The following is a 10,558-nucleotide window of genomic DNA, read 5'->3' on the forward strand; positions in this document are numbered from 1 at the left end:
TCTCTGTGTTTTCTCTCCTTGGCCTCCTCCTCCTCACGGCTATAAAATACTGAGGAGGCAATTCTTACTAACATCTCAAGTGAGCTATCTGGGGCAAAAGCCATTTTTGTAGCTTTTTTCTACTATCTGAGGCTGACTGAGTAATAAACTTATCTTTAAGAATAGTTTGTCTGTCTACTGAACTGGGATCCAGGGAAATATGCTTTATCAATGCCTCTTGTCTAAGAAAGCAGAGGGGTGTCCTCTCCAGCCTCCCAGCGCATTGGGACCCTGCAACCACTTAGTGTTCTCTCCCCAACCATCAACACAGGAAGCAGAAACATGTGGATGAAGTCCTCGGCTCACTAGTCAGTCTCAGCACTATCAGGTGCAAAGTGTCCCAGGCAGGTAACCTAGACACATCCCTTCTCCATGAAGGCAGTTCTTCAGAATCTGAATATTGGGCACCCATGTAATCTATGAAGTCTTGATGCAGACCTTTCCAGAGCTCCACTCGCTCCTCCACCACAGCCTGTACAATTAGGGGAGGAATGGCACCCAGGGGGTCTCCCCAGGTATTGTGCAAGGTCCTCCTGGTTTCCAGCTCCCAAATGGCTCTTGCTTCCCCAGTCAGCTCTACCTCTGAGTTGTTGGGCATCAGTACTCTGGTGTTCTCCGAGTCCTTGTCCATCAGCTGCTCCGCCACTGACTCTGGACCTTTCTAGCTCTCAAGGGCAGGGCTAAGAGTGACCTGCTGTGTGGCATATTTTCCCAGAGGTTTCTCCATGTCAGGATGGTTCATACATGTCCCTGGGAGGGCCTATTGTGTTGATGCTTCTCTGTGGCATGGCAGTTCTCAACCGTGTTGTGGCGGCTGGCCCAAGGGCCGGCACACGTCTCCATGCCAATTCCCAGGTGCCTGCTGCCTGTCTTTCTGGGTGCCTGTATGGCTGGGGGCCAGTCCCAAAAGGGCTGGTGCACCCCAACTAAGTTGTTTATTTGTGCTTGTTCTGTTTTCCTGATATTTATTCACTGATATAAATTTCCCTCTTAGGACTGCTTTCATTGTGTCCCATTAGTTCTGGTATGTTGTATTGTTATTATCATTTAATTGTAGAAACTATCTAACTTCTTTAACTTCATCTGTGACTCACTGGTTGTTCAGGAGGGTGCTGTTTAATTTCCATGTGTTTATGAAGTTCTTGTGTTTTCTTTTGCCTTTGATTTCCAATTTCATTTCATTATGGTCTGATAATATGCATGGGATAATTTCAATTCCTTTGCATTTACTTAAGCATGTTCTATGAGCTAGTAGGTGGTTTATTTTGGAGAATTCCCATGTGCAGCTGAGAAGAATGTATATTTGATGTTGTGGGATGGAACACTCTGTAGACATCTACTAAGTCCATTTGTTCAAAAGTTTGGTTCAGTTCTAATATTCCATGGTTGATTTTTTGGCTAGTTGATCTGTCTTTTTGTGACAGTGGGGTATTGATATCCCCCAATACAATTATATTACTGCTTATTTGATTTTTTTTCCTAGCTTTTAATATTGTTTTTTAATAGTTGGGTGCTCTGGTATTTGTTGCATTTCTATTTATGATTGTTATCTCTTCCTCTTGGATTATTCCCTTTACAAGGGTGTAGTGACTTTCTTTATCTCTCTTGGTCAGCCTTGGCTTGAAATTCACTTTGCAAGTAGAATAGCTACCTGTGCTTTTTTCTGGGTTCCTCTTACATGGAGTATTGTCTTCATCTTCTATGAATTTCTTTTTAAATTGAATGTGTTTCTTACATGCAGTATATTGTTGGATCATACTTTTGGATCCATTGTGCTGGTCTGTGTCTTTTGTTTCGTGAATTGAGACCAGTAATATTGATGGTTATAACTGATATGTATTGACTTATCCTTGTCATGTTATTTTCCTGTTGTTAGCTCTGCCTCTTTTTTCCCCCTCCCTCTGTTTAATTCTTTGCCTTTCCTGGTGGATTCCTTCTGTTGGAGTTCATGGAGTTTTAATCCTTGTTATCTCTTTCTAGACTGTCCTTCAAAACATTTTGGAGTGCTGGTTTGGTGGTCATAAATTTCCTTAGATGTTCTTTGTCATGGAAGTATCTTATTTCTCCATCAGTTTTGAAAGATAGTTTTGTGGGGTACATCAATCTGGGTTGATCATTGTTTTCCTTTAGAAGTTGAAATACTTCACTCCTGCTTAACTTGAGGGTTTGTGCTGAGATGTCAGCTATGATTCTGATGGGCTTTCCTTTATAGGTGATTTGTTTCTTTTCCCTAACAGCTTTTAAGATTCTATTCTTGTGTTGAATTTATGGAATCTTGACTATGATATGCCTGACTGTAGGGTTTTTAAAAATTATGCATAATTGGAATTCTCTATGCCTCACTTACTTGTATGTCAAATTGTTTTTCTCTACCAGGGAAGTTTTCTGCCATGACATCTGTGAATAGTTTTTTTAAATATCACTTGTGCTCTCTCTTGCTTTTTCATTAATGTTAATCAAACTTAAGTTATTCTTCTCTGCCTCATCTAGCAGCTACTGTATTGATTTCTCATAGTCCCTCGCTATTTTTTAAAAATCTTGCTTTTTGTGGTCACTAACTACAATCCTGTCTTCTATATCTGAGTTCTTGTCCTCACAATGGCTTAATCTGCAGTGGATCCTTTCAATGGAATTTTTATTCTCCTGGATATCTGCTTGAATCTGCCTCATGGATCCCATTTCTTTCCTATGCAGAGGATTCTTGGCTTCCATAATTTTCTTACACTCTGTTTTTTTGGTCTGTATCTGCTCTAAAGTCATTAAGCATGATTTCCACTATGGACACCATCTTTGCAGTTATCTGAGAAATTACTTCTGATTTGATTTTTTCTAGAGCCTCATTCAGTTGCCTTATTGTTACCACTTCAAAGAGGCCGGGTAGGTGGCTTTCAGATTGTCCCACCTCATTGCCCCCTGGGTTTGCCTTTGGTGAACTGGATGTCTGGGGTTGCATCTTGTTTAAGTGTCTTCTCATTTTCTTTTCTTTTTTCAGTTTAATTCTTTGGGTGATGCTTGTAAATTGCCTATGGTGGTTTGCTTTTTTGCTAATATTTAGAACCCTTAGGAAATGACTACTTCTCTGAGGTATTTTCCAGGTATAGCTGGTTTTTGGGTTTTGAGTCTGTTGCAAGATCCTACCTCTTCAATTTGTTGGGGATAATAAGTTGCTGCCTGTTTGGCCCAGCACCTGGTTCTTTGGCACTGGCCCACAGTATTTTGTGTGACCCTTAGTCAATCTCAGTCTTGGAATACCAGGAGGAAGAGCTGTTTAGAACAATTATATCACTTTTGACTAGAGTGGTACCATCAGCAATGACAATAGCATTAGAAAATGACAAGTTGAACTCATTGATTTGCCACTTTTAACCATATGAACTAGACTTGTGGTTATATAATTAAATCTAAAACAAACCAGAAAATTATATGCAGTATATAAATCCTTAATATGTTAATTTCTCCCTCAGGGGTTAAAATTTAAAATGGGTTAGAGAGAAAATAGAGAATTGGAAGATGAGAAAGAGATTAGAAGGCTGGAAGACAAAGGGAGATCATGCTAACTCTGGGAAATTTGTGCAGAAGACTAGAGGGAAAGAGAGAAGGAAGTGATAAAAAGAACAGAGCAGAATCACAACCACAAAGAAGTTAGAAACCACTTTCACATTCATATAAAAATAAGATCAAACTGGGCATGGTAGTGCATGCCTGTAATCCCAGCACTCAGGAGGTTGAGGCAGGAGGATCATTGCAAGTTTGAGACCAGCCAGGGCTACAAAATGAGCTCAAGGTCAGCTTGAACTGCATAGCAAGACCCTGTCTCAAAAAGACAAAAAAAAAAATCAATCAATCAATCAATCAATCAAACAATGAAGGAGAAAAAACCAAAAACCAAAAACAAAAACCAAAACCAAAAACAAAAACAAAACCACTGCCAACACTAAAAAACAACAACAAAATGAGAGATTAAAAAAAAGAAAAAAGTTTACTTCCAGGTATGTCTCTGCTGTCAGTAGTGGACAATGTATGGAGACAGAGTCCCAATCCCTGCTTATCTATCCCAGCAAGCCAGCAACAGATTTTTGGCAGTGGATAATCTCAGCAAGCCTGAACCTTCTACCCAAGACCAGACTCATTCAGCCTGCAGCTGTCAGCACACCTTCTGTGGGCCTGAGCCCAGGTGAGAGCTACTAGATGGAGTCAGCAGCTACTCTGAGTTCTGAGTTCAGTTGGCCCCTCTGCAAGATGACTCCTGGCCAATCACTCTCTTGTGCCAGATGACTGAGCCCTCACTGCTCACCACCAGCTAGTGTAGTCCTTCATATAACCTCCACCGCTGCATCTTTCCAGGGAGGCCTCTGAGGTCACCATCAGTCACTGTGTGTCCACAGGTTTGAACTGCCCCTGTCTCACAGTGAGTCCCATCTCAGGGAGAAGGCACTGCCAGCTACCTACTTCCTCACTCTCTCTGAGGGCTTCAAATCATGCTTCAGATCCTTCCTGGGTCCAGAGGATCTGCTTCTCTCCTTCTTGTCTTCCTCATGTTGCTATATTCCAGCATCTGGACAGTGACTCAGACAGGCTCCTGTTCTGCTGCTTACCATTCCACCATCTTGGTGCTTTCCTGATGATGTCTTTTTTTTTTTTCCTCTGGTACCAGGAATCGAACTCACAACCTTGCGCTTGCCAGGCAGGCACTGCGCCGCTGAGCTAAATCCCCAGCCCCTGATGATGTTTTTTTAAGTGAGGCTTGAGACTATATTCACATGTGACCATCGGGACTGGTGACATAATTTGCAGGGCCCTGTACAAAATGAAAATGGGAATCCCTTGTTGAAAAATTAAGAGTTATAAGACAGTGACAACAGGGGCTGGGGATTTAGCTCAGCAGCAGGGCGCCTGCCTGGCAAGCCTGAAGTCGTGAGTTTGATTCTCGGTACAGGAAAAAAAAAAAGAGCGATAACATTAAATGAAGCCCAGAGCCCTCTTCAAATGCAAATCTTAACAGCCTCTATCTTGCTTGTTTGAGGAGGACTCATCAAGATAATGAAGGTAACGTGCCTGGAACATAGTTAGCACTTGCTAGGTGTATTTTGTCACCAGTGCCATCATCAGAATTATTATCTACCACTTGATGTTCCTAAGCGTAGGATATAAGATCTTCGAAGAATCGGCCTGCTGCTAAAGTGAGGCTACAGTGGGAGATATTATAACGTTTCTGTTCTGATATCAACTATGGAAGCCAGTCACTCTTTTCAAACTCCCCAGGAGCTTATCTCTTTCTGTAGGGGGCGGGTTCTTGTGGCAGACACTGTTGATGGCCATTTCAACTGCCAGTCCTCCTCCTTCCCTCTAAACAGGCAGGACGCATGCTTGATGCAAGCCATTTATGATACTCTGTTTACCTTTATCTTCACTGGTCTAGGGGAGGGCATGTGAATGTGTTCTGGCCAGTGAGACAGGAGGAAAAGGGATGCAGCAAAAAGAAGTGAGCATGAGGTAAGCCTCATTTTGACACGTGCCCTCTTTCTTTCTGCTTTAGGTACTATCATGTGAGGATGTGATGCTTGGAGCTGTAGCTGCTATTGTGTGACCATGAGGGTATAAGGATAAAGATATAAGGATAAACATTTTGGGCATAGTGGTACATATCTGTAATCCCAGGGAGACTGAGACAGGAGGATCACTGCAAGTTTGAGGCCAGCCTGGGCTACAAAATGAATTCAAGGCCAGCCTGAATGGCACAGCAAAACTGTCTCAAAAAGACCAAAAAAAAAAAAAAAATGCAGAAAAATAGAGTGCAGATTCTTAATGATATTGCCAAACTTCCAAATAATCTCAGAGGCTCCAGACTTTCTTTTTAGTATACCATAACTCTTCTTGTGCTTTGAGCTATTGTTAATCTGCTTTTCTGCTGTTTAATTGGTATACTCCTTCTCTGTTTGCCAAGCCTGGAAAAAGACTGCTATTTATTCAAATTCTGCCTAGTTATAAAGACATTCCTTTCCCATTTTCTTCCTCTACATGTGAGTAATCAAGTATCTTTAAATAGATTCCACCCACACCATTGTAGTGAAAGTGCTCTTGAAAAGGTCACCGATGGCCACTTGACTGATGTGTCCACCAGCTTCATCTGACTTCACGTCCTGCTTGCCCTCTGCTCCACAGGACAGCTTGCCCATCCTTCCCTCAGTGAGCAATACTGCTCTTTATTTCTACCTTGCTGGTCCCTAAATCTGTTCCCTATCTGTGTATGAGCCCCAACACTCTGCCCTTACCTTCTGGTCTCTCACTAGATGCTTTCCCTGAATGTGGCCTTTGTGTCTAAGATTTCAGTGCCTTCTGTAGGCACTCACGGCCCCCCAACTGTATTTCCAAGGCAGACCATTCTTCAGTACTAGACCCAGGGTCAGATGGGACATGGATTATCACATTTCCTAAGCTGAACTATGCCTCCCTACAAATTATTCCTAACTAGCCCACAGCTAGAAACCTCACAATGAGCAATTCCTTCTCACCCAACGTCTAAATAATCACCAAATACAACCTTCTGTATTGCTTAGAGTCTGTTGCAGCTCCCCTATGCTCCCAGTCACTGCTTCCCTCAGTCACTTCTAGATAGCAAAAGTCTTTCACCTTTCTCTAGTCTCACCCTCTTGGAGTCTTCTGCATTGCTATCAGAGTGGATTTGCTAAAAACAAATGGAGCCGTGTCACTTGGGCTTCAAAAGTCCATGAGGGGCTGGGGAGGCATGGAAACTATTTTAGCCTTCAAATAAAGTTCACACTCTATAACAACACAGAAGACACTCTGGCACCTCCAAACACAGGAGGTTTTGTGTTTCATCTCCTCCCACCTCTGCTTCACCAGCCACCCCTGAACCCTGGGCTCCAGCTCCTGTGAACTCCACTCCCTGGCCCCTAGCCATAGAACTAAGTTTCTTATTTGGGTGCTGGTGACCCCATTCATATTTCTGGGTCAGATCTTTCTTCAGAGCCACACTCTAGTTGTGAGGGAGCAGACACACACCTTGTGCATGTTTAGCTGCAAGCCTGGCCTCTACCTACTAAAGGCCAGCAGCACTTGCCACCCCCAGGTGTGACAACAAAAATGGCTTCGTTGCCAAATGCTTCCTGGAAATGGAATTGCCCCTGGCCGGGAAGCATCAAACTAGATCAAGTCCTCTCAACAACCCCCCAGCTTCCTGGACTTAAGCATCACATGTGTGGCCCACTTTAGATGTGACTAGTCAGATTGTCTCCTCTACCTTGAGAGCCAGCTAGCTCCATGAAGGCATCTCTCAGAGCCTGGCATGCAGCTGGCCCACAGTCATGAAGGCCTGGACTCTGTGGCAGGAGTATCTTTGTCTGTCATCTCCATTGTATTCCTGGTACCCAGCTCAGTGCTGGGGTAAAGGTGCTCAATAAACGTGTGAATAAAAGAATGACTGAGTGTTCCCATTTAAACATTTGTTTCCCTGAAACTAGGTTTTTGAGCCTTATCTGCTTTTTACTCCATAATAGTTTGTACATGACCCTCTTCCCAGCACCCAGTCTTTTCGATGTCGATGATAATCAAGACAATACATTAATAAAGAGTGTGCAGTTAAATCATGAGCTCTCTATCTTGAGGCCTCTTGCTGGAAACAGAAAAACCATGTTGAGTACTGTGCCAGGAATCTCACGGTCTGAACTGTCCCTATACTGCCACACCTGCTCTGCCCAAGCCGCACCTGCCACACAACCCGAAGAGAAGAGTCTCTCAGAGCTGCTGAGAGCTCACGACCTGCTTCCAGTCCTAAGCACCATTTTGCCGTGCTCCTCCTTTACTGTGCCCCCTCCCCAGGCACAGGCCCCTGACAGGTATTAAAGACAAGGTGCTCACTCACGAGCCTCTCCTGGCGAGAGACAGCCACCTCCACAATGAGCCTACCACCTGATAAGCCGAGATGCAAAAGCTTACTGTGGAACTGAGGTAGCCTTAAAGTCAACAAACATTAGAAACGGTGGTTGGAGCTAGGCATCACAGAGGTGCATATCTGTATTCCCAGCTACTCAGAAGGTTGAGGCAGCAGGATTGCAAGTTTGAGGACAGCCTGAGCAATGTAGTGAAACAGTGTCTAAAAAGTAAAATTAAAATTAAAACGGACTAGAAAGGTAACTTAGTGTTCCCTAGGTTCAACCCTCGTACAGCAAAAACTAGAGCAAAACCAGGCATGGTGGCACACACACAGGAAATCCCAGCATGCCAGGAGGCTGAGGCTGGAGGATTGCAAGTTTAAGCCCATTCTGGACAGCTCAGCCACTTAACAAGGGCTTGTCTCAAAATAAAAGGAGCTGGAGATGGAGCTCAGTTCTCTCTCCAGTACCATTAATTAAAAAAAAAAGACAAAACAAACAAACACCAGAAAAAGACAGGAGGAGGGCGAGGAAGAGGAGGAGGGCAGGGGAGGAAGAGGAGAGAGAAAACAAAAGCAGTTGTTGGAAAGAAACTCTGCCTGCTTGGGAGAAGAATCCAGGCCTCAGGGAAGAGTTGGGTTGCTTTTTTTTTTTGTTTTTTTTTTTGTTTTTTTTTTTGGCACAGTAGGTGATTAACATGCTTCTTTTAGTCACAGAGGCCTAGGGGAGAAGATGATGAAGTTAATATTTATTTTTGGCATCCAACCCTCTGCATAACAGCTAGGGGCCTGTTGTTGGTTTGAGGTCAGCGCTGTGTAAATACCAGACCAGGTGCACACTTGTACTCTGGACCTTTGAACTTTGTGTGTTGCAATGCAGATGTTCCGCAAAGGTGATGAACTTGGGTCACTGACAGCAAGAGAGTGTGTGCTGCTGTCTTCTAACCCCTTCCACAGGGAGCCCTGGACAAAAGACCTAGCCCCAAGCCTACACTCCTCACTCCTCCTCCAGAGTAGAGAAACAGTAGCAGCTGCAGTGGTTGCTAGGGATGAGGGATCATCCCCTGGGGAGTTAGAGAGGCAAGAGGGGGAGGTGGGTAGCGGAAGGCGGTCATGAAATTGACCGTGCTTAGCTGCTGCCCACGTCTGGATTACCAGGAGACATCCTGCAATGGGAAAAATACTGTATTAGGGTTTTAATGACAGCTTTAACAAACACAGTCCATATGACCAAATCGATCTCAAAAGCCACTGCTATCATTTGTTAAAGGAGGATTTGCCAAATTGCACAGTTTTTCTGGAGTGTTCCTGGTCCTCACGTTTCGCCTCCAATGTGCATGCAGAATGAGGGGTTCAAACTTTTGAGTTAAATGCCAGGCACATATGTTGTTTGGGTTTTGTTTTTCATTTTTTGCAAAATATGTTATTTGAAAAAGAACCACATAGCAATAAAATGGTAAAGTAAACAGAAACCCTCCGAAATGATGGAGCGTGTTTCTAACGAAAGGAAACAACTACGGTACCTTTGATTTATCCACAGTAGACTAAAGAATGGAGAAGAGGAGCTATTTCATTCACAGACTGCAGGATCCTACTGCTTACTGCTTTCCAAATGCATACTTTTGAGGCATGACTTAAAGGGAAACTTTCCAAAGGAAGAAGCTCCTGGTATAGTAAAAAGACGGCTGGAGAGGAGGCAGGCGAGTGGGGCCCAGTTCTGCTGCCGCCTCTGCTTCCTGGCTCTAAGCTCCAGCACCCACCTCACAGGCTCTGGTCAAGGTACTAGTGACCTTCTAATTGCTAAATCCGAAGGGCATTTTGCAGCCACCTCTGCCCTGCCCCCTTGCCCGCAGATGATGTAATTGTTCACGTTTTCTTTCTTGAAATCCTCTCCCCGAGCAGCTTTGAGGACACTGCCTCACCCTGGGCATCTCCAGCTTCCTCATCAGTCCCACCGAAGCTTTCTAAGGCTGTACTCACTGTTTTCCACAGCTGTGGAGCAGCTACTCTGGACAAGGCTGTGTGTAAGCATTTTCTTATCCATTTTTTTTGCAGAGGGAGGGGGTCCTGGGGATTGAACTCAGGGCCTTTGCACTGAGCTACATTCCCAGGCACTCTTCCAGTTTTAAAATTTTTTTTAATTTTAAGAAAGTCTTGTTAAGTCATTAATTTGCCCAGGCTATGCTCATTCTTGCAATTCTCCTGCTTCAGCCTCCCAGAGTGCTGATATTAGAGGCACCACCACTACACCCAACTTATCGTCTCTTCATTGTACCTGAGAGGGCAGGATTACTGGTTTCAGAAGTGATTAAGAAATCCCCACCCAAGGTTACAAAGCTAATAAATAGCAGGACTTGTCCAGCCTAGGTAAGTCTGAATAAAGAATCAAGTTCCTAGCTATGAAACTATAATTTCTCTTTCTCAGGCACCCCCACCCTAAAATAGAGGTGCTCTCCAGACGCCCGTGTTTGGCTTCGTTTTCTTCTCTCTCCTCCTGTCCCTGCAGGGACCTTTTCCTCAGTTACTCCTGATGAGCCTCCACCCACATAAAATTTTGCTAAGGCCATCATGGCGACAATCCAATGTGGCATTAATCCTAAAAATGACAACGTGTCCCTCCAAGACTAA

This window comes from Chinchilla lanigera, unplaced genomic scaffold (genome assembly GCF_000276665.1).
Source record: "Chinchilla lanigera isolate Chin_1 unplaced genomic scaffold, ChiLan1.0 scaffold00020, whole genome shotgun sequence".
In the NCBI taxonomy this organism is placed as follows: domain Eukaryota; kingdom Metazoa; phylum Chordata; class Mammalia; order Rodentia; family Chinchillidae; genus Chinchilla; species Chinchilla lanigera.